This window comes from Hypanus sabinus, chromosome 9 (genome assembly GCF_030144855.1).
Source record: "Hypanus sabinus isolate sHypSab1 chromosome 9, sHypSab1.hap1, whole genome shotgun sequence".
Lineage (NCBI taxonomy): Eukaryota > Metazoa > Chordata > Chondrichthyes > Myliobatiformes > Dasyatidae > Hypanus > Hypanus sabinus.
In genome coordinates, this window is record NC_082714.1 from 48,108,850 (window position 1) to 48,132,750 (window position 23,901).

General features: G+C 40.9%; 1 protein-coding gene across 7 annotated transcripts in view; it reads right to left on the reverse strand.

Annotated features, from left to right (window-relative positions):
• rhbdf1a (rhomboid 5 homolog 1a (Drosophila)) overlaps window positions 1-23,901 on the reverse strand; it is a 373,026-nt gene that overhangs the window by 110,147 nt on the left and 238,978 nt on the right. The window lies entirely within an intron of this gene.

The following is a 23,901-nucleotide window of genomic DNA, read 5'->3' on the forward strand; positions in this document are numbered from 1 at the left end:
AACCCAGCTCCTTGAACTTCCATCAGGCAAATTGCACCCTGAATTTTGATGACCTTCTCAAGATCACCCAAACCTTGTACACATTTAACCCCATGCACCTTCTGACCAATCCTCTGGATCTGGATCCCTGCCCCCTGCACATCTAGTTTAAACCCCCCCGAGCAGCACTGGCAAATACTCCTGCAAGAATGTTAGTACCCCTCCGGTTCAGATGTAGACCATCCCTTTGAAACAGATCCCAATGTCCCTGGAACAAAGACCAATTATCCAAAAACCTGAACCCTTCCTTCCTGCACCATGCTCTCAGAGGGCAAAGATGAATTATCCAAAAACCTGAACCCTTCCTTCCTGCACCATGCTCTCAGCTCTCAGAGGGCAAAGATGAATTATCCAAAAACCTGAACCCTTCCTTCCTGCACCATGCTCTCAGCTCTCAGAGGGCAAAGATGAATTATCCAAAAACCTGAACCCTTCCTTCCTGCACCATGCTCTCAGAGGGCAAAGATGAATTATCCAAAAACCTGAACCCTTCCTTCCTGCACCATGCTCTCAGCTCTCAGAGGGCAAAGATGAATTATCCAAAAACCTGAACCCTTCCTTCCTGCACCATGCTCTCAGCTCTCAGAGGGCAAAGATGAATTATCCAAAAACCTGAACCCTTCCTTCCTGCACCATGCTCTCAGCTCTCAGAGGGCAAAGATGAATTATCCAAAAACCTGAACCCTTCCTTCCTGCACCATGCTCTCAGAGGGCAAAGATGAATTATCCAAAAACCTGAACCCTTCCTTCCTGCACCATGCTCTCAGCTCTCAGAGGGCAAAGATGAATTATCCAAAAACCTGAACCCTTCCTTCCTGCACCATGCTCTCAGAGGGCAAAGATGAATTATCCAAAAACCTGAACCCTTCCTTCCTGCACCATGCTCTCAGCTCTCAGAGGGCAAAGATGAATTATCCAAAAACCTGAACCCTTCCTTCCTGCACCATGCTCTCAGAGGGCAAAGATGAATTATCCAAAAACCTGAACCCTTCCTTCCTGCACCATGCTCTCAGCTCTCAGAGGGCAAAGATGAATTATCCAAAAACCTGAACCCTTCCTTCCTGCACCATGCTCTCAGAGGGCAAAGATGAATTATCCAAAAACCTGAACCCTTCCTTCCTGCACCATGCTCTCAGCTCTCAGAGGGCAAAGATGAATTATCCAAAAACCTGAACCCTTCCTTCCTGCACCATGCTCTCAGAGGGCAAAGATGAATTATCCAAAAACCTGAACCCTTCCTTCCTGCACCATGCTCTCAGCTCTCAGAGGGCAAAGATGAATTATCCAAAAACCTGAACCCTTCCTTCCTGCACCATGCTCTCAGAGGGCAAAGATGAATTATCCAAAAACCTGAACCCTTCCTTCCTGCACCATGCTCTCAGCTCTCAGAGGGCAAAGATGAATTATCCAAAAACCTGAACCCTTCCTTCCTGCACCATGCTCTCAGAGGGCAAAGATGAATTATCCAAAAACCTGAACCCTTCCTTCCTGCACCATGCTCTCAGCTCTCAGAGGGCAAAGATGAATTATCCAAAAACCTGAACCCTTCCTTCCTGCACCATGCTCTCAGCTCTCAGAGGGCAAAGATGAATTATCCAAAAACCTGAACCCTTCCTTCCTGCACCATGCTCTCAGCTCTCAGAGGGCAAAGATAAATTATCCAAAAACCTGAACCCTTCCTTCCTGCACCATGCTCTCAGCTCTCAGAGGGCAAAGATTTGGCAGGCACAGTGTGTTGGCAAATGCAAGGCCATCCACTTTGGAAGGAAAAACAGAAGATCAGATCATTATTTAAATGCTGAAAGACTGCAGCAAGCTGTTATGGAGAGGGACTTGGAAGTGCTTGTCCATGAATCTTGAATGGTTGACTTACAGGTGTAACAGCATATCAAGAAGGCAAATGGAATACTAGAGGAACTGACCAGCGACATTATTGCTGTAACTGTACAGGGTACAGAAAAGGCCACTCTTGGAGTATGGTGTGCAGCTAGCGTCTCCGTACTTGAGAAAAGAAGACTAGTTTTAGAGGCAGTACAGAGGATGTTGGCCAGGTTGATTACAGAGATGAGGGGTCTAGCCAGAGAGATTGAGTCACCTGGGGTTATACTCAGAATTTAGAACAGTGAGATGGGATCATATAGAAACATATAAAATTATGAAAGGGTTAGATTAGATAGAGGACAATGAAGATGAATGCATCAGGATGCTCTTCAATGACTACAGCTCAGCATTCAATTTATCATCCCCTCTAAATTCAAAGTCTTCAAGAACTAGGCCTCAGCACCTTCTTGTTCAACTGGATTTCCTCACTTGTGGACCCCAGTCAGTTTGAATTGGAAACAAAATCTCCTCCATAATTCTCATCAGCACAGCTGCATAACTTTTCTTGCTTTATACTTACGAGTATATAGGAAGGAAACTGAAAATCTGGCTGAGCGTTGCCACAACAAAAACCTCTTGCTCAGTGCCAGTAAGACCGAGGAGATCATTATTGACTGCAGGAGGAGGATACCAGAGGTCCATGAGTCAGTAAATCAGAGGTGGAAAGGGTCAGCAACTTTAACTTCCTTGGTGTTATCGTTTCAGAGGACCATTCCTGGCCCCAACAAGCAATTGCCATCACAAAGAAAAGCATGGCAGCATCTCCATTTCCCTCAAAGTTTACAAAGACTTGCCATGACATCTAAAAGTTTAACAAACTTCTACAGCTGTATGGTGATACAGCTGTATATTGATAGGTTGCACCACAGCTTGGTATGGAAATAGGTAAAGTCCTCCCCACAAGTAAGCACATCTACATGGCGTGCTGTCACCGGAAAGCGGCAACCATCATCAAGAATCGCCATTATCTAGTCCATGCTCTCTTCTCAGATACAGGAGCCTCAGGACCCACACCACCAAGTTCAGGAACAGTCATTTCCATTCTACCATCAGGCTCTTGAACCAATGGGGATAACTTCACTTGCCTCATCACTAAAGTGTTCCCACAACCTATGGACTCTCTTCATCTCATGTTCTCGATATTCATTGCTTATTTCTTTTCCTCTTTTGTATTGCACAGTTTATTGTATTTTTGCACATTGATTAATTGTCCATCCTGTTGGATGTAGTCTGTCATCGATTCTATTCTGTTTCTAGTATTTACTGAAAATATCCAGAAGAAAATGAATTTCAGGGCTCTATATGATGCTATACATGCTCTTGGATAATGAATTTACTTTGAGCTTTACACTTTGAGTTAGGAAAGTAGTTTCCCCTGGTAACTGAGACTGAAGAGGCGACAGAGCCTAAAGATTTGAGAAAGTAGATTTAGGAAGGAGATTAGGTTAAACTGCTTTTCCCAGTGTAGTGAATCTGTGGAATCCTCTGCCCAGTAGAGGCTACTTCATTAAATATATTAAACACAGAGACATTTTGTATTGTAGGGAATTAGCAGTTACGAGGAAAAGGCAGGTAGGTGGAGATGACTCCACAATCAGATCAGCCGTGATCTTACTGAATGGCCACAGGCTTGATGGGTGAATCCTGCTCCTGTTTCTTACGTTCTTGTGCAAAGAGAAATGTTCAGCTATTGACTTGCATTGTAAACACTGTGTAGGAAATGAAGCCACTGAACAAATGGCATTGCATGGCATCCTGTGCTCGCTCTCTGCCTACATCGTGAGTACAGCTGGGCTAGGAACCACAGTTGTTGAGTTTTTCCAGACCTCAGTCTTTTATAGACTTGTGGTCCCATGACGATACCTCAAAGGGGCCCAAACCAGCCTCAGAACCCAACAAGTTATCAGGTCGAAAGTCAGGACAAGTTTGTTACATGCACACGTACACACAGATGCAATGAAACATTTACTTGCAGCAATATCACAGGCAAATCGCATTGCTTAATCATAAACAAGAAAAAAAATTAAACACAAGTTACATCTAATTTATTCGACAAGAACAAACACAATTAGAACAATAAAACAAAATCTATTTAAATGGTCATGGTGTTGCTAAACTGTAGTGATTAGGGCTGTTCTGATTGATTCAATAACAGAATGGTTGAAGAGAGGAACTGTTCTTGAACCCAATGATGAGACACTTCGGGATTCTGTACCTCCTGCCCAATGGCAGCTGCAAGAAGATGGCTTGGCCTGATTGGTGGGGATTTCTGATGATGGATGTTACCTTGCTGAGGCAGAGCACCTCATGTAGGGAGGGATGTTGCCTTGGATATATTGGGCTTAGAGTCAGCTGGAGATGCTCATGGAGTGAGTACTGTTTTGGATTCGCTCCATAACCTTTACTTTTTTTAACCTTTGATCACCCTTATTCAGCTTATTTTTACCTATACCAGGGGTCGGCAACGTTTACCACTGAAAGAGCCAATATGGACCCATTTCCCACAGAAAAGAAAACACTGGGAGCCACAAAGTGAAATAACACTGCATACAACGGGTTTTTATTTGCCTTTATGCTATGTATAAACAAACTATAATGTGTTGCATTTATGAAATTGATGAACTCCTGCAGAGAAAACGAAATTACATTTCTGCATGCAACAAAAACATTTTGAACTCCGAAAAAAAAGACGTTGGGTTGAAGGTTACTCCATAGTTAGCCTACCTTGGATCGAAGAATTAAAAGAATGCGCGCACTGGCGGGTGTCAGGCATTGGCAGTTGTGATGTATATTAATAGCGATAAAAAAACATGTTGTAGCGGTGTGCTACATGCAGCGCTAAAATAAAGACTGCAGTCAAAGGTAACTTTATTCGAACTAAACAGCCTTGCTTTAAAGCCTCCCTCAACCCGTCCCCGTGGGCGCGGATGCTCCAAAAGACAAGTACTCACAAACCCCCGTAGGCTATCTCCCTTAGCCTGAACGGTGTCTAATTGTGAGCCGGTTCGGATGTGCCAGGAAACGGTGTATCCGCAAAGTTTTCAGATTGTACAAGATCACCATAATCTTCAAATTTCGAATTACATTTCAAAAGCTAACAAACCACGGGGAGCCGCATCACAGAGATCAAAGAGCCGCATGTGGCTCTGGAGCCGCAGGTTGCCGACCTCTGACCTATACCGAAAGTTTATTTGTTAATTTTTTTTTTTGGATTTACTGCCAAGAGTTTGTTGTGAACTTTTGAAGATATGCAAACAGAAATGTCTCTCAGGTCTAAGGGACGGGATCCCGGACGTAATCTGAACGGTAACGGAAAAAAGCAGGCTCCGCCACAACAAACTCAATTAACTTTTGAATTGTTTATGGAGGTTTTGGATAAAAAATTTGCTGAACTACAACAATTTTTTAAAGAAGATATAAAGGCTTTTCAAGAGTACATGGTTAAGACGGGTTTAGTAATTAAACAGCAACAAGCTCTTATTGCGTCTCTGCAAGAAGATGCTCGGAAGCGAGATTTGACTATTGAAAAACTGCAACAGGATTTAATTTCGACCACTAAGCTGATGGAAGCCCTTAAAGCCAAGAGTGACGATTTTGAGAATCGGTCCAGAAGACAGAACTTACTTGGTCTTCTTGGTCTTCCAGACGGCATAGAAAAAGATGACCCTTCGAAATATTTTGCTCAACTTTTAAAAGAAGCGTTTCCAATGATTTTCCCGAATAACCCTCCTTTATTGGATCGGGCAAATAGAATTCGGCGTCCATCACCGAGTACTACAGACAAACCTTCGGTGGTAATTGTCCAGATCCATTATGTACATGACAAAGAACAACTCGAGCAGCTCGTCGAGCAAGAATGATTAAATTCAAAGAATTTTGCTTCTGCCTGGTCGAAGACTTTAGTCCCGACCTTTTAAAAAGAAGGCTTCTTTTTAAACCGTTGATGGCTGAATGTTATGAGAAAAATCTGAAACCTGCACTTCTATACCCTGCGAAGCTTCGAATTTCTCCGTCGAATGCTCCACGACAGGTTTTCATTTCAACTTCAGAAGCGAGAAAATATCTGGAGGAGAACTTCCCTACTGCTACAGACACCAGTCTCTAATAAATGAACGATTCTGATCGTGTAAGATGGTTCTCGATCTCTTAAACCAGAATTAACCTCTGGTTATTGGTGTAGGTTCATCCTATACTTTATACTTAAGTTAAAGTGTGTTTCCGGCATATTAATTGTTTTGCCTTATACACTTTAATCATTTAACTACATACTGGTCCATTAACTTTGTTCCTTCGAAGGTATATTTTTAATTCTTTGAAGGTGAATTTTTCTTTGATTAAGATGGTTTTTTGAAAAAGATTTTTGGTTTTGCTTAAGATGGTGTTATGTTTTTATTTTTTTCGCCTTTTTCCTACAATGCATCGCTTATCTTAGCTTAAATATTTTTTGTTTTGTCTGGGCTAGAGCCCGTTTTATAATTTTTTTTTAGTGATTATATTTTTATTCTTTTTACAACTAACTATACTTAGAAATATGGTTTTTATTATAGCGATTTTAATTTTTAAAGTTGGGGTGATTCTTTTATATATATCCTTTATATATGGAGTGTTCTTCAGCTGACATGGGGGTAGGATTAGTCTTACTTTTTCCCTTTTTAAGTCATATTTTGGCTTTTTCTGTTTTTCTTGGGGGGTGGGGGGATGGTCTGTTTTCTAATTCTATTTTTTTTGTACCAGTTTGTGTTAGTTTTTTTATTTGGGCTGTTTTTGAACTTCAAATATGTCTGTGTTGTCGTCACTTCCGGGTCTTCTCTTTACTTTTGTTCCTCTTCCGGGTGCATGAGTTTATAAGTTGGTTAACCCTTTCTATACCAAAGGGTTGATTTTAGAATTATGGCTCAGACCATTAATTTTGTGTCTTGGAATACTAATGGTTTAAATCATCCAATTAAATGAAAGAAGATTTTCAAATTATTCCAAAGACTTAATGCTCATATCATTTTTGTACAAGAAACTCATGTGAGGAAGCAGGACAAATTTCGTTTTTTTAGATTTTGGCGGGGTCAACAGTAACACGCAAATTCGAATGCTAAAGTAAAAGGAGTTTCAATTTTTATTGACTCCACTATTTCATTTGTTCAACATGATATTTTTTCGGATCCGAATGGCAGATTTTTGTTAATTACGGGTTTACTTTGTAATAAAAAGGTTGCTTTGGTTAATGTTTACGCTCCAAATGTGGATTGTCCTGACTTTTTAAAGTCTTTATTTACCTCTTTACCCAATCTAAACGAATATAAGTTAATAATGGGTGGTGATTTTAATTGTTGTTTAAATCCTCTGTTGGATAAATCTTTATCTATTCAGACTTTAGCTAATAAGTCAGCCACTTGTATTAACTCTTTTTTGACTGACAATGGAGTTTTTGATATTTGGAGATTCCGGCATCCTAATGACAAAGAGTTTTCTTTTTTCTCACAGGTTTATCACTCTTATTCGAGAATTGATTATTTTTTTGTAGACTCTTGTTTTATTCCATTGGTAATCGGTTGTAACTATGATATTATAGCTATCTCTGATCATGCTCCATTATTACTTTCTATGAAATTTACGGATACAGCTTCTAATGCTAGACAATGGCGATTTGACTCTACCTTGTTGCAAGACTCTGACTTTATAAAATTTATGGAGGAGCAGATCGACTTCCTCTTTTCAACTAATTCTACAGATGATATTTCCTGCGGAACACTTTGGGACACTTTTAAAGCTTATATACATGGACAGATTATTTCTTATTCTGTTGGTTTGAGGAAACGTACTAAGATGGAAACTCTTTTATTGGTTGATAAAATTAAAGAGATTGATAAGAAATATTCGATTGCTCCTAGTAAGGAGCTTTACAAACAAAGGGTTGAACTTCAAATGGAACATAGTTTATTACTTACATCCTCGATTGAAAATCAATTAATGAAAACTACATCTGATTTTTATATACATAGTGATAAATCTGGTAAACTGTTAGCTAGTCAATTGAAGAATGCTTTGGTTAAATGTCAAATCACTAAGATTGGTCAGCAGAATGGGAATCTGACAGTTAATCATGATGAGATAAATAAGGCATTTCAAGACTTCTATACCTCCCTGTATCAATCTGAATTTCCTCAAGATCATAATACCATGTCTGATTTTCTTGGGAAATTAAATTTTCCAAGATTATCATCTGATGATCTTTTGATATTGGATACTCCTATTACGGATGTAGAAATTAAGGGGGCTATTTCCTCAATGAATTCTGGGAAAGCACCGGGTCCAGATGGTTATACAGTTGAATTTTTAAAATTTTTTTTCCGCTACTCTTTCCCCTTGGTTAGGTAAGGTTTTTGAGGAAGCCATTAGATTGGGGAATTTGCCACAATCTTTTTATAGAGCTTCCATTTCTTTAATATTGAAGAAAGATAAAGACCCTACTAACTGTGCTTCTTATAGACCTACATCTTTATTGAATGTAGACTCCAAGATTTTTTCCAAGTTACAGGCATCTAGATTGGAGAAGGTATTACCCAAAATTATTTCAGATGATCAAACTGGTTTTATTAAAAATTGTTATTCTTTTTTTAACATTAGGAGATTATTGAATATTGTTTATACTCCCTCACATGACACTTCAGAATGCGTGATTTCATTAGATGCGGAGAAAGCATTTGATAGAGCTGAATGGCCTTACTTATTTAATGTGCTGGAGAAGTTTAATTTTAGTCCGATATTTATATCATGGATTAAATTGATTTATCATACTCCAGTAGCCTCAGTGTTTACCAATAATCAAAGATCTCCCTTTTTTAGCCTATTTCGGGGCACTAGACAAGGATGTCCTCTTAGTCCTCTTGTCCAGTACTATTTAACATTGCCTTAGAACCTTTGGCAATTGCCATCAGACAATCACAGGATATTTTGGGTATTAATCGTGGGATAGACATTAATAAGTTATCTTTGTATGCAGATGATTTATTACTATTCATTTCTAACCCTGAGAAATCTATCCCAGCAGTTTTATCATTATTGGCTCAATTTAGTGAGTTTTCTGGGTATAAGTTAAATCTTAATAAAAGTGAATTGTTTCCTTTAAATAAACGGGTCCCAATTTATGGAAATTTACCTTTTAAATTAGTTAATGACTCTTTTACTTATTTAGGGAACAAAATCACAAAAAACCATAAAGATTTATTTAGATTTAATTTTTTACCCTTAATTGATCAGATTAAAGGTTTGTTTACTAAGTGGTCACCTTTATCTTTATCCCTAATAGGTAGGATTAATGCTATTAAGATGGTTATTTTACCTAAGTTTTTATATATTTTTCAAGCGATACCAATTTTTATCCCGAAATCTTTTTTTTTACTAATGTTCACTCTAAAATTTCTTCATATATATGGCAGAATAAAAATCCCAGGTTAGGTAAAACATATTTACAGAAGACTAAAAAGGAAGGCGGGTTAGCATTACCTAATTTCAGATTTTACTATTGGGCAGTTAATATTAGATATTTGTTATGTTGGTTGAAAGATGGGGGTGGAACTTTTGGCCCTTGTTGGGTGAGTTTAGAAACTAAATCGGTATCAGCTTATGCTCTGGGTTCTATTTTAGGGACTTCTCTCCCTTTTGCTCTTTCTAAATTGCCGAAACGAATTGACAACCCGATAGTTAAACATACTTTGCGTATATGGTTTCAATTTCGGAGATTTTTTGGGTTGACTCAATTCGTTTTAAATAGTCCTATTGTATCTAATTGTTTTTTTCACCCTTCCATTATAGATCAAGCTTATTTGGCTTGGAAAACTAAGGGATTACTAAGATTTTCTGATTTATTTTTAGATAATTGTTTCATGTCTTTTGAGCAATTATCCAACAAATATAACTTGCGCAGATTTCATTTTTTTAGATATTTACAGATTAGACATTTTTTAAGTTCTGTACTCTCTACGTTTCCAAATTTTGTGCCTTCAGATATTTTGGAGAGTTTATTTGAATTAGACCCTTTTCAAAAAGGGCTTATTTCAAAACTCTATAATATAATTATGAAGATACGTTCAGAGCCTCTTTATAAGACTAAAAAGGATTGGGAAAGAGAGCTTAGTCTTAGTATTTCTAATGAGAATTGGGATAGAATTCTTCAATTAGTTAATACATCATCGTTATGTGCCAAACATTCATTAATATAATTTAAGGTCGTACTTAGGGCCCATATGTCCAAGGATAAATTAGCTCATTTTTACTCTCATATTAGTCCTATTTGTGATAGATGTCATTCTGAAATTGCGTATTTAACTCATATGTTTTGGCCTTGTTCATTTTTGGAGAAATATTGGAAAGATTTTTTTGATATTATTTCTGTGGTTTTGAATATCGATTTACAACCGCATCCTATTACCGCAATTTTTGGTTTACCAATCTTAGACTCACTGCATTTATCTTCTTCTGCCCGTCGAATGATTGCATTTCTAACTCTGATTGCTAGAAGATCTATATTGTTGAATTGGAAGGAAATTAATCCTCCCACTGTATTTAATTGGTTCTCTCAAACTATGTTATGTTTAAATTTAGAAAAAAATTAGAAGTGGTACTTTTGAGACTTCTATTAAATTTGAAAAGTTATGGAGACCATTTATTCAACATTTTCATATGATGTAATATGAGCCTGTGCCAAGTTCATTTGATTTCCCAGCTTTTAGCTTTTGTATTTTGAGAGGACCGGAAGTGACGGCATTGATGAATACTTATTTTTGTGAGATATTATAAACAGCCCCCTTTTTTTCCCTCTCTTTTCTTTGCTTCTTTTTTCTTCTATATTAGTTATTAGATTAGCTAGTTTTGCATTATATATATTTTTTTGTTTTTTTTCTTTCTTTTTTCTGTTTTCTTTATATCATATATTATGAAATATTTAGACTTACTATGTTCATACATATATTTTATGGCTTATGTCTTGGTAAACTCATTTATATTGTAACTATTATGTATGTTTTTTTTCATATGTAACGGAATTTATATGTTGGTAATTTCTTTATCAATATATCTTTTGTATTCTGTCCATATTACTAATATTAATAAAAAGATTGAGAAAGATATATTGGGCTGAGCTCATTGTTCTCTGCAGCTTCTTATGTTCCTATCCATTGGCATTGCCGAAACAGACCATGATGCAGTCAGTCCGGATAATTTAAACAGTAAATCTGTGGATGTACGTCCTGCCTGCTCCTCAGCTGAAACTCTGATGCTGCCAAATCCTTCCAGCATTTTCTGTTTTTGACTTGATTTCTAGCAATTAAAGCCAGAGTTTTGGCTTCTCGGCTTATGTGCCACAGCTGTTATTTTGCCCAACATTAGAGAGAACATCTCCAGTGTTATTATACTCTGGTATGCCCTGGTTAAGATTTCTACTGCTATACTGTCAGGTACTTCATTTTAGTACTTTTCTGTAAAAGCAGTGGGTCCTGCTGGTTTCGGCTAAAAATAATGAAACAAGTTGTTCTACTTAGGAATGTTGGGTTAGTCCACCAGGATGGTTGGATTGGGAGAAGGTTATAGAGAGAGCTGGGCGGAGAGAGATTTGTGACGGTGGGGTTCATGGTCTTTTGGCGGGAGATGTGAAAAAGACTTTAGGATTCAATCCGACAAGAAAACACGATCACAAGGAGTGCTTTGAAAGATGGAGTCTAAAATGAGAAGTTCTACCGGTAGGTGATTGGTTATGAAAATTACGCACCAGTTCCACTGGCCATGTGCATGTTTAGAATAGTCTAACTGTCAAGGGTCCTCTTATTTCTTTTTTTCTCAATAACAGTTTCATAAAGTTCAAATTGGTAACTATACTTTCTTTATAATTTAATGCTGGTATATGATTTGTCATTTCTTGGCCATCAGTAATTCTGTATAGGGAGTATTTACCTAAACTTTGCTCAAATCAGGGTTCCTTACATCAGAATTCCCAATGTTCCTGTTTGGTTGAACCCCAAATAATTCTGACCCTAGAAGTATATTGTTTATGGAAGATGGCCTTCTCACCGCTGAGTCATGTGGCTGTTAGCAGAGGTAGCTAACAAGCTGTATATGAGCCCAGGTGAGAGGGTTGCACTCTATTTGTTTGCTCTATCACTAAAGTTTGAACTGATCCAACAGAAAAGAAAATGAAAATATCAGATTGGTGAAAGTAAGACCATTCTGGATTTGTGTGGAACTCCTGCACTACAGTAAGTCACCAGATGATGTGCTGGAATGTTTTAATCCAACTATATAGATTACTCATGAGGGGAAGGATTACATCACTAAGATATCACCGCTGAAACATTACATGAAGAGAAAAAGTCTTTCATAACTTCAAAAGTTTGAGAGTTAGGAAACACGAAGAGTAACCACTCCGCCCCTCGAGCCTGTCCCACCAGTGTGTTTGTTGGTGCCGATCTGCCCCAGGCCTCTCTGACTCTTCTATGTCAGCTCCCCAGAGCTCTCATTTGATTTTTCAATAAATTTATTTACTTCCTCTTTAAATACCCCAAATCAGCTGGCTAGTTAATTGTAAGTTTAAAAAAAAAACACACCTTTTCTTCAAGGTAAAGATGGCAATACTGCCCTTGCACCATGAAAGTGAAGCATTTGCCTTTAAGTACTTATACATACATCTTTCTTTATTCATTAATGACAAGAAGGGAGAGTACTCAAAGCTCAGCTTTTATACAAACATTATGATACTATGAAAGTCACTATACAGGTATTAAGAGAAGGAAAGAGGATTTCTTCAGTTAAACTACTGGCTCAGTCTCAGCTACTGAGTCAGGTGACATACTGGAGAACAAATAACACCTCAAAGTCACATGGTGGCAGGGAGTCTAGTTCATTCTCAAAACGAAAATAAAGGGGCTAGACACAGTTGCCTAGAAATGCCACTGATCAATAATGTTCTCTCTTATGTCCAGTGCCATGCAACTGAAAATCTATTTCTTCCCCATCTCCCAGAAAACTAAAGAACCACATCAGTTCAGAAACATGACTGGACACGTCCAGCATCACTTGAACATTAGAAAGATGTTATATTTTTTTAATATCAGGGCAAACATGATTATACACTTCAGCTGGTTAATTAAACTAGCTTGCTGTATGTAAGCTTCTCAAGTCTCCTTTTATATTAACATAGTATCCTGCCCTACACCTCAATCCTGTGAATTCTCTTCCAATGAACACTGACCCCAACATATTCCAGTCCAATTGGCCCCACTCCACTCCTCTCATCAAACAAATCGTACTGGTCTGATGACCACCTGCTCTCCCTCCCCAGCTCACACAACTGTGATTCACCTATCTTTTCACACAATACCAGACTGCAGGTGTATGCAGTTTGAAAATCAAGGAGGAACTGGAATTGTTTGGGCAAGTTTGAGTACCTGAGCATAGGTACAAAAGCCCAGGAGGAGTAGCAGCACTCAACCTTTACCAAAATGTTAATATAGGTGAAGACTGAATTATGACGAGGTATTCAAGATGTTGGGCCCTTTACCATTATGCCTGGGGATAAAAGCAGATTTTTTTTTCAATTTTGAAGAACATAGGTAGATGATTTCATCTACTGATTCTTATGGAATTATACATTTAAGATAAACATGACAAAGGAGGCAAGAAGATGATTTTCTCAGTAACAAACTGATGGACAAAACCTTCCAATCATTTTCTTTCAATACAGAGTGACTCATAGTCTTGAAAATAAGGAAGATCTTCTTATTCGTTACAGAATTGGAAGCAGGCACGATTTTGAAACTGGAATGAGCATCTGAGGAAGTAATTGACATAAAGGTGTTCCCTGTTACATCATTAAACCCCTCTAACGTGAGTGTTCAAAAGAAATGGCAAGGATAACCTTACTGTCGCTCTCTGTAATTGGGTTAATACACAATTTACAACAGTGTGTAAAACTACTTTAAATTTATGGTGGACCACAAATTTACATCCTTTTTAATTACTCCTAGAGCCAACCATGGAATATTGGTCAAATTTGCACTGACAAGAATATAAGCAGACTGAAAGACACATTGAGGCATCACTGGTTTAGCAATAATAATGATTGGATTGAATATGACAACTATGATTGCAATCCGGTGGAGTAACATTTCAGCACGAAAGGTTAAAAGCATCATTTGCTGAGTAAACAATGATTCATCAAACCTGGCACATCAGCAGAAGCTCAACAATTTGTTGTTGTTTTGACTGGAACCAACAATTTGCACAGTGAAACAAGTGCATATACAGTTCAAAGGTGACGGAGTTTACTACAGTATGGCACAACGTACATTCAGGGAAAAAAATTGTCATCTGATGCTGTTTTAGTTAGGTTTGTGGTAGCTATTCCCCTTTGAAAGGGCTGAAGAAAACCGGAAATTATTACCTCTCAAACAGGCTAAAGGACAAGAATGGAAGACATCATAAAGCTGATCATTAGGGAATCTGGTGAGCAGTTTTTACAGTGGAAAACTGTCTTAGTAGGTCCATCTTGTGGTAAAGGTTAATCACTTCAGGTGAGAAAGCAAACAATGTCAGAATTACAGGTCCCGATGACCCGAAACGTCGACCGTTTACTCTTTTCCAAAGATGCTGTCTGGCCTCCTGAGTTCCTCCAGCATTTTATGTATGTTGCTTTGGATTTCCAGCATCAGCAGATTTTCTCATGTTTGTAAGAATCACTCAAAGTATTACGATTGTCACAATATTTATATATTTACAGAAGTGCAAACAGGTCTTTGTGAGTCCTCGTGTGGGATTCCCTAAAGGTTAACTTGCAGGCTGAATCGGACATTAAGGAAGGCAAATGCAATGTTGGCATTCATTTTACAAGGACTAGAGTGTAACTGTAAGGATGTAATGCTGAGGTTTTATAAGGCATTGGTCAGACTGCATTTGGACAATTGTGAACAGAGGTGGGGCCCTTCAGCTCATAATATAGTGCAGAACCAATTAAATTAGTAATAAAATGGCTAACTAAACTAATCTAATCTCCCTACAAAATGTCCAAATCCTTTCATTTTCCACACATTCATATCTAAAGGTCTCGTAAAAGTCTGTAAATGTTTTTGCATTCACCACCACCCAAGCAGTGCATTCCTGGCACCCATCAGTCTACGTAAAAAGAAACTCATTGTCCTCCATGAGGTCCAGTCCGCCACCTCCTCTTGTTGGACTACTGAATGAAGAAACCCTCTTCAATGCACCTAAAAAATTCTTACCTTTCATACCATCTTTCATACTTAGATGGTAAAAATTCTTACCATCTAAATGTAAAGGGGGTTTCTTCTTTTTTCTTTGTTACTGTGTATGTAATCAAAAGGGCTTCTTTTGTTTTGTTAAAAGCAGGAATGTTTCTTTGTTGCGAGAGAGTGCTGGGAGAATTGTATTGCTTTGTAAACCAAATGGGGATTAATGTTCTTTCTTCTGAGTCTGTAAGCTTTTGTTGACGGGCTTTTGGGGAGATCGGCGCGAGGGGGTCGAGAGAGTGGACGCCATGCTGTAAGCGGGGCGAGGATCGGACCCCAAGCGGGGGTCCAAGGCCGGGAGGTACTCCAAGGAGGGGGGCATGAAGCTAGATGTACTTGGTTGACCACTCGGAGGGTCCTGAGCTGCGAGTCGAAGAGTTCGGAGGGGATCGAATGGTGGCCAGAAGACTTCCGAAATTGAGCTCCAACGGTTGTGCATGAAGTGCTTTGGACTTTGATAAGTTTGGCGCCTTTTCTTTATTTTTTCTCTTCATATATACTGTATCATTATTAATCACTTAGTTATAGTAACCTTTATAAATTGTACTCATTTAATCGCTTATGGTGTACTGTCTGTTTTTGGGCGAGGCGGGGACATCATACAGCATCCACACCAGCTGATTACCCAGTTTGGCGGGGCTGAAGGCTGCTCCCCCTCGACAAGAATAAGCTGAGCGAGCCTGAGGCGACCCAGGGGGTTACATAAACTTGCACTCAAAAGGTCTCAGTTTATGTTAGGGCGGTTGAAGTCCCCCATGACAACAACCATATTGTTTTTACACCTTTCCCTAATCTGCTGCATATCTGTTCCTCAATGCCCAGCGGATATTGGGGGTGTCTGTAGTACAATCACACCAGAGTGATTGTATCCCTCCTAATTTTGAGTTCTACCCATCTAGACTCAGTGGATGAGCCCAACATTATGTCCCCTCTGAATGCAGCAGTGATATTGGCCCTGGTAAGTAGTGCAATTCCCGCAACTCTTCTACCTCCCCATCTTTTCTAAAAGATCAAAACCATGGGACATTCCTGTCCTTCTCTCAACCAAGACTTTAAAGGCCACAACATCATAGCTCCTGTACTGATCCATACTCGGAGTTCATCATCTTTACTCCTCAATACTCCTAGCATTAAAATATGCACTCTTCGAACTATCTCCCTCATCATATCTATTACTTTGCCCCTGTCTCTTTTAACTGGCCCTGACATCTGCCTTCTTCTCCATCCTTGCACTTTCTAACTGGTGTTCTGCTTCCAATCTCCCTGCCAAACTGGTTTAAACCCCGAGCAGCACTAGCAAACCTCCTGGTCAGGAAATTGGCCCCGTCTAGCTTAGGTGCAGGTGCAACCTGTCCCTCTTGTACAGGTCACCCCAGCCCCAGAAAAAGTTCCAATTATCCAATACTGCCTCAGCCACTCATTCACCTGTACTATCATCCTATTCCTGCCCTGACAAGGAAATGGCACAGGGAGTAATCCAGAGATAACTACCTTACAGGTCCTGCTCTTGAGCCCCTTTCCTAACTCCCTATACTCACTGCATAATTTCTTCCCTCTTTCTACCCATGCCATTCATGCCAAAGTGCACCATGACCCCTGGCTGCTCACCCTCCCCCTTGAGAATATTCTGTAGACATGCTGCTCTCTAACTCCTGGGAGGCAACACACCATCCTGGAAGGGACTTGGCAGTAAAATCACAAACGCAAGAAAATCTGCAGATGCTGGAAATCCAAAGCAACACACACAAAATTCTGGAGGAACTCAGCAGGTCAGGCAGCAACTGTGGAAAAGAGTTGACGTTTTGGGCACTTCTTCAAGACTCAAGAAGGAGAAGAAAGCTTTTGGAACGCTGGCCTTTATAAATCAGAGCATTGAGTATAGGAGTTGGGATGTAATGCTAAAATTGTACAAGGCATTGGTAAGGGCAAATTTGGAGTATTGTGTACAGTTCTGGTCACCGAATTATAGGAAAGATGTCAACAAAATAGAGAGAGTACAGAGAAGACTTACTAGAATGTTACCTGGGTTTCCGCACCTAAGTTACAGGGAAAGGCTGAACAAGTTAGGTCTTTATTCTTTGGAGCGTAGAAGGTTGAAGGGGGACTTGATAGAGGTATTTTAAATTATGAGGGCTATAGATAGAGTTGATGTGGATAGGCTTTTTCCATTGAGAGTAGGGGAGATTCAAACAAGAGGACATGAGTTGAGATTTAGAGGGCAAAAGTTTAAGGGTAACACGAGGGAGAATTTCTTTACTCAGAGAGTGGTAGCTGTGTGCAATGAGCTTCCAGTTGGAAGTGGTAAAGGCAGGTTCAGTATTGTCACTTAAAGTAAAATTGGATAGGTATATGGACAGGGAAGGAATGGAGGGTTATGGGCTGAATGCGGGTCAGTGGGACTAGGTGCAAGTAAGCGTTCGGCACGGACTAGAAGGGCCGAGATGGCCTGTTTCCATGCTGTAATTGTTATAAGGTTATATGCTCTCAGCTTGAAACATCAACTATTCACTCTTTTCCACAGATTGCTGCCTGGCCTGCTGCGTTTCTCCATAATTTGTGTGTGACACCACCCTGGAGTCTCTTTCTTAGCCACAGAATCTCCTCTCTGTCTCTTTAACTCTTGTGTTGCCTATCACCTGACTTCAGTCTTCCCTACTGAGCCTCAGAGCCGGCCACAGTACTAGTGGCCTGACTGCTGCTGCTGTGCCCTGATAGAATATATGCCCAGCAATATCCAAAAAGGAACACCTGTGGATGCGTGGAATGAGCACAAAGGAACCCTGTGCTAACTGCATGCTCCCTTACTTCTCCTAGTGGTCATTCATCTACAAATGGAAGTCTGCCCTCTTGTAGGACCACCTCAGTAAAAGTTTCAGCCTCCAAGATGCTGTTGAGTACATCCAGCTCATCTCACAAAAGATGTGCCGGCATTGGAGAGGGTCCAGAGGAGGTTCACGACAATGATTCTGGGAATGAAAGGGTTAATGTATGATGACTCTGGCTCTGTACTTGGGAGCTTAGATGTTGGCACTGAAACCTATCAAATATTGAAAGGCCTAGATAGAGTGATCATGGAGCAGATGTTTTCTATAATGAGGGAGTCCAGGATCTGACAGCACAGCCTCAGAATACAGGGACATCCATTTAGATTAGAGAGATGGAGGAATTTCTTTAGCCAAAGGGCAGTGAATCTGTGGAAGTCATTGCCACAGACAGCTGTGGAGGACAAGTCAATGGGACATTTAAAGTGGAAGTTGAAAGGTTCTTGATTAGTCAGGGGAGAAGGCAGGAGAATGGTATTGAGTGAGATAATAAATCAGTCATGATGGAATAGCAGAGCAGACTCAATGGGCTGAATGGTCTATTTCCACTCCTCTGTCCCATGGTTTCAGATTTCAATGCTTATAATGGCAAGACCTCATTTGCACACTGCTAGAGTGTGTTGTGACAAAGGTGACAGCACTTTGTGATCAGAGTTGGAGAGTTGGAAGCTCTCTCAAGAAGCTGACCGGAATTAAATAAGTAGACGAGAGCAATGTTATGTAGAGGCAGAGACTGGGAAATGCATCAATTCTCAGAGAGTAAATAAAAGGCAAAGCATCCCATGTGAGCATCCCAATTTATAAATTAGAAATAGGTTTGTGAGAAATGGGAGGCTGCAGGAACTAAAGTGTCTGAAATAATGATGGGAAATTCATCAATACAGTTTAAACTATTACTGCCTCAAGAGAATGTACAAATCATCCTCACTGGTTTATACTCCACAATAAGCAGAAAGGGCAGTGGGGCCAGCAGGATAAACAGTCAGTGCAGTGATGTGGCCCCACACCACAAAGAAGGCTGAAGCACACTAATGCATCAATGGAAAGTTTGCTTTCTCAATGTAAAACTATATCTGTAGTCCAATGGTCAGGGCCAGCACTCAGGATATCAAGCTGTTTCATCAGCTGAGAGATTTCTGCTACCTCCTCGTATTCTGTATCTTCCACCGGAAAGTTAAAGAAAAGGTTTCTAAAACCCATCAGCATTCAGGATAGAGGGAGAGGACGGACAAATCTCTCACTGAATTTGGGCAGGTTTCATATTCGCGTTTCCTTGGAGGTAGAGGGTTCAGGGCCTCATTCAGTCATGTGCAAGTACTCAAGGCACAAGATCATAGGTTGAAGGTATTTGAATGAGACATCTGAAGAATGAGTGCAAAACTAAAGCCCAAGGCAACACCTGTAAGAGGGCGGCTGAAATACAGAAGTTGCAGATCCACACTTTTCCACAAAGCTTTGTTCTAGCCAGCTCTGTTATACGTAAACTAATGCATCAGCTCGATTCATTAAAGAACATCTAAGACCAAGTTACAACAATTAACTTGAAATTAAAAGGGTTGTGCTGTCTTTACAACAGTTATTTAGTTTATAATATTTTTGCTTAGTAATTCATTCGATAGTATTTTCTAGTTAGAATTAGAAGTGTTTAAAGTATATTCATTGCATGTAAAATATATCGGCATGTGATGACGTCACATCCGGTTTCGCTGCGTCTTGTGGGAAAGTACCGGTTTGAAATTAGCGCGAGGGTGGGGGCTTACCACGAGGCAGACCCGAGCAGAAGTTGTTTTGCAGGCATGAGAAATCACAGTGAGAGCAACGCTGTAAGTTAGTAGATAATCGATATATTGAACTAAGATGTTAATGCCGATCCTGTTAGAAGTAACGACGGTCGATAATGTTTATGCTTTCGTTAGTTAAAGAGTCGCGGATAGTTTGCATGGAAGTGTATTTAAAGTAGTCAATGGAGCAGGTAAACTCTCCCTGTATACTGCACCTTAGTGTAATGTGGTTATAGTCACCTTTGCAAGTATTTACACTTGAAATGTGATATTAAGGAAGGAACAAATACTGTATCAATCTTGTATTGTTTTATCAACAGTTTTCACCATATGTTAATGTGAAGAGTGAACAGTAAATGGTTAATCTTACTGCGATCTGGTTCTTATTAACTCTGGTTTATCTCGACGTTTAATTCGGCGTTCGTGACACGCGAAGGAGAACGTTACAGTGAAAAAGCGGCATTATCAGGTGTTTCAAGTGCTGCAATGTCAGCTCGATCCGGGATCAAGTTGATGGCGCCCAGCGACAAGGGCAGTAGAACGACATCAAGTAAGTCCACACAGGCAAGAGCCAAGGCAGAAGCCGCCAAGGTGCGACTGCGTTACGCCAGACAAGAAGCAGTTTTGAAAATGAAACAGGCCACCAGAGAAGTCGAAATTCAGAAAGAAAGGGCCGCCAGAGAAGCCGAAACCCAGTTGGAAATGGCAAAAATATCGACAGAGTTGCAAGTGCTGCAGCTAGAAAGAGAAGAAGAAGCTGCCATGGCGGAAGCAGAGTACATAGAAGAAGCTGAAGGGTCGCGTGATCTGACCGAAGCAAGATCTACTTTAGAAAGGACCAGACTGCAACGCACAAGCGACTATGTACAATATCAAATAGACTGGCAGGCTCGTCTCCCCTCTCCATACGTATTCGATAACTTCCCCAGCTACGAGGAACCTCAGAGAGTCACGATTGCATCACATCCATACGAGGAAGAAAATTTACCCTCGCGGCTCCGTGATGAAGTCAAGAATGAAAGAGCTGACAACCGATATTCCTTGACACCAAACTTACAAAGTTCGATGCGAAGAGACGCGGAGGTCGAATCCAGGATGGCAAATTCCATGAGAAACGTGCGCTCTCAGTCATATAGGTGCCAACGTACTTCTCCAGCCCGCATGCCGCTTACAGCCGATCCCATGATGCAGTATTTAGCACGACGGGATCTCGTCACTTCGGGACTGTACCAGTTTGACGATAAACCCGAAAATTACCGTGCATAGTACTCCACATTCACCAACGCGATCGACGGAGTCCAGCTCAGTGCAACCCAAAGGTTGGACCTTATGGCGAAATGGCTGGGGAAAGAATCACACAACCAGGTGAGACGCATACGTTCAGTGTACATCAACAAACCCGAGCTAGCCTTAAGAGAAGCGTGGGAGAGACTTTGGGAGAGATATGGGGCCCCCGAAATTATTGAAGCGGCGCTATATCGACGTCTGGAAAACTTTCCTAAGGTGTCAGCCAAAGATCACTTTAAGTTAAGAGAATTCGGAGATTTACTCATGGAGATCCAAGGCGCCAAAGAAGATGGCTACTCAGCTGGTCTAGTATACTTAGATACTCCATCCGGGATTAGACAAATCGTGGACAAACTTCCATTTGGGCTGCAGGACAGGTGGCTGACTGTTGCCTCAGAGTACAAGGAAGACCACGGTGGTCGATTTCCTCCCTTTAAGCACCTCACTGAGTTTGTGCGCAGGGAGGCGAAGAGGCGAAACGACCCTAGCCTCATGGGTCCAGGAAGCAGTTCGATTTACACCAAGCCAGGTAGATCCTCTTCGAATGTTTTCAACATTGATAAACCCGTGTCAGTGCTCAAGACTGAAGCCCTTACAACTAACAACGACCCTGGCAAGTATTGTCCATTGCATAACAAACCTCACCCCCTGAAAGCATGCAGAATGTTTAGGGAAAAACCCCTTGAAGAGAGGACGGCTCTTCTCAAGGAGAAAAGAATATGTTTTAGATGCTGTTCCTCAACCTCTCACCTCGCCAGAGAGTGTACGATCGCCGTGAAGTGTCCGGAATGTGATAGCCCAGATCACGTCGGGGCCATGCATCCCGACCTGTCACCGCAAACTGACAGCGCTCCTTCACCCCCACAACAGGACGGCGGGGAGGGAGAGGCTCACTTTAGGTCAACAGTTGTCAGCACGAACTGTACAGAAGTTTGCGGTCAAGCTCAGTCAAGTCGTTCTTGTTCCAAGATCTGCCTCACTAAGGTGTACCCTAAAGGAGCCAAAGACAAGGCCATCAAAGCCTATGTGATTCTGGACGATCAGAGCAATCGTTCACTAGTCAGTCCAGAGTTCTTTAAATTGTTCAACATTGAGAGTGAGCGGTTCCCATACTACCTCAAAACTTGCTCAGGCAACATGGAAACCCAAGGAAGGAAGGCAGAAGGCATCCAGATCGAGTCCCTGGATGGTAAGGTCGTCATCTGTCTCCCTCCGCTCTTAGAGTGCAATGAAATCATGAATAACCGCGCTGAGATCCCGACACCAAGTGCGGCGCTACACCAGCCGCATCTCCACCACATCGCCAAACACATCCCAGAACTGGATCCGAAAGCGGAAATACTCCTGCTATTAGGAAGAGATGTTATCCAGGTACACAAGGTTAGGCAGCAGGTCAATGGACCGCTCGACGCCCCCTTCGCGCAACGTCTGGATCTGGGCTGGGTGGTGATAGGAGAGGTGTGTCTCGGTGACGTACACAAACCGACGGTCGACACACTCAAGACCAATGTGCTAGAGAGTGGCCGCCATTCGATTTTTCAACCCTGGACAAGTTCCATGTATATCAAGGAAGCACAACAAGACATTACCAAGCGTAAAGTAACCGACGAGACGCTAGGTCAGTCAGTTTTCGTTCAAACCGAGCACGGAAATAAACTTGCTCCATCAGCTCAAGACGTCTTCTTCTTAAAAATGATGGACACCAAAGTCTTCAGGGATGAAGCAAATAATGGGGTTGCCCCATTGCCTTTCAGAGAACCACGCCAGCGCTCACCAGATAACAAAGAGCAGGCAGTCAAACGGTTCACGTCCTTACGGAAAACCTGGAAAAGGAAACCTAAGATGCAGCAACGCACCCGATTGGCCCACGAGGTACTGTGCACCCTAATGGCAGAGGTCACAGCCATTATAAACGCACAATCATTCCTACCTGTGTCTTCTGACCCAGAAAACCCCTTTATACTTTCGCCATCAACGCTCCTTACGCAGAAGGTAGGAGCACCTCCTCCACCAGGAGACTTCTCAGACAAGGATTTGTACACAAAGCAATGGAGACAAGTCCAGGCTCTGGCAAATCAGTTCTGGTCTCGCTGGAGACAAAAATATCTACCTTTGTTGCAACAGAGACAAAAGTGGACAGAACCCCACAGGAATCTTCAAGTTGGAGACTTAGTCCTGCTCAGGGACAAGCAAGCCACCCGCAACAGCTGGCCAACGGCCAGAATCACTGCTACATTCCCTAGCGAGGATGGACATGTCAGGAAGATCGAATTGAAGACTACCGACCAAGGCGATGTGAAAATTTACCAAAGGCCAGTTACAGAAGTTATTCTACTTCTACCCAATGACTGATTAAGAGACTAAGTTTTGTACTCTGCTCATTGTGACCTTACGAAGGTCAAGCGGGGAGTGTGCTGTCTTTACGACAGTTATTTAGTTTATAATATTTTTGCTTAGTAATTCATTCGATAGTATTTTCTAGTTAGAATTAGAAGTGTTTAAAGTATATTCATTGCATGTAAAATATATCAGCATGCGATGACGTCACATCCGGTTTCGCCGCGTCTTGTGGGAAAGTACCGGTTTGAAATTAGCGCGAGGGTGGGGGCTTACCACGAGGCAAACCCGAGCAGAAGTTGTTTTGCAGGCATGAGAAATCACAGTGAGAGCAACGCTGTAAGTTAATAGATAATCGATATATTGAACTAAGATGTTAATGCCGATCCTGTTAGAAGTAACGACGGTCGATAATGTTTATGCTTTCGTTAGTTAAAGAGTCGCGGATAGTTTGCATGGAAGTGT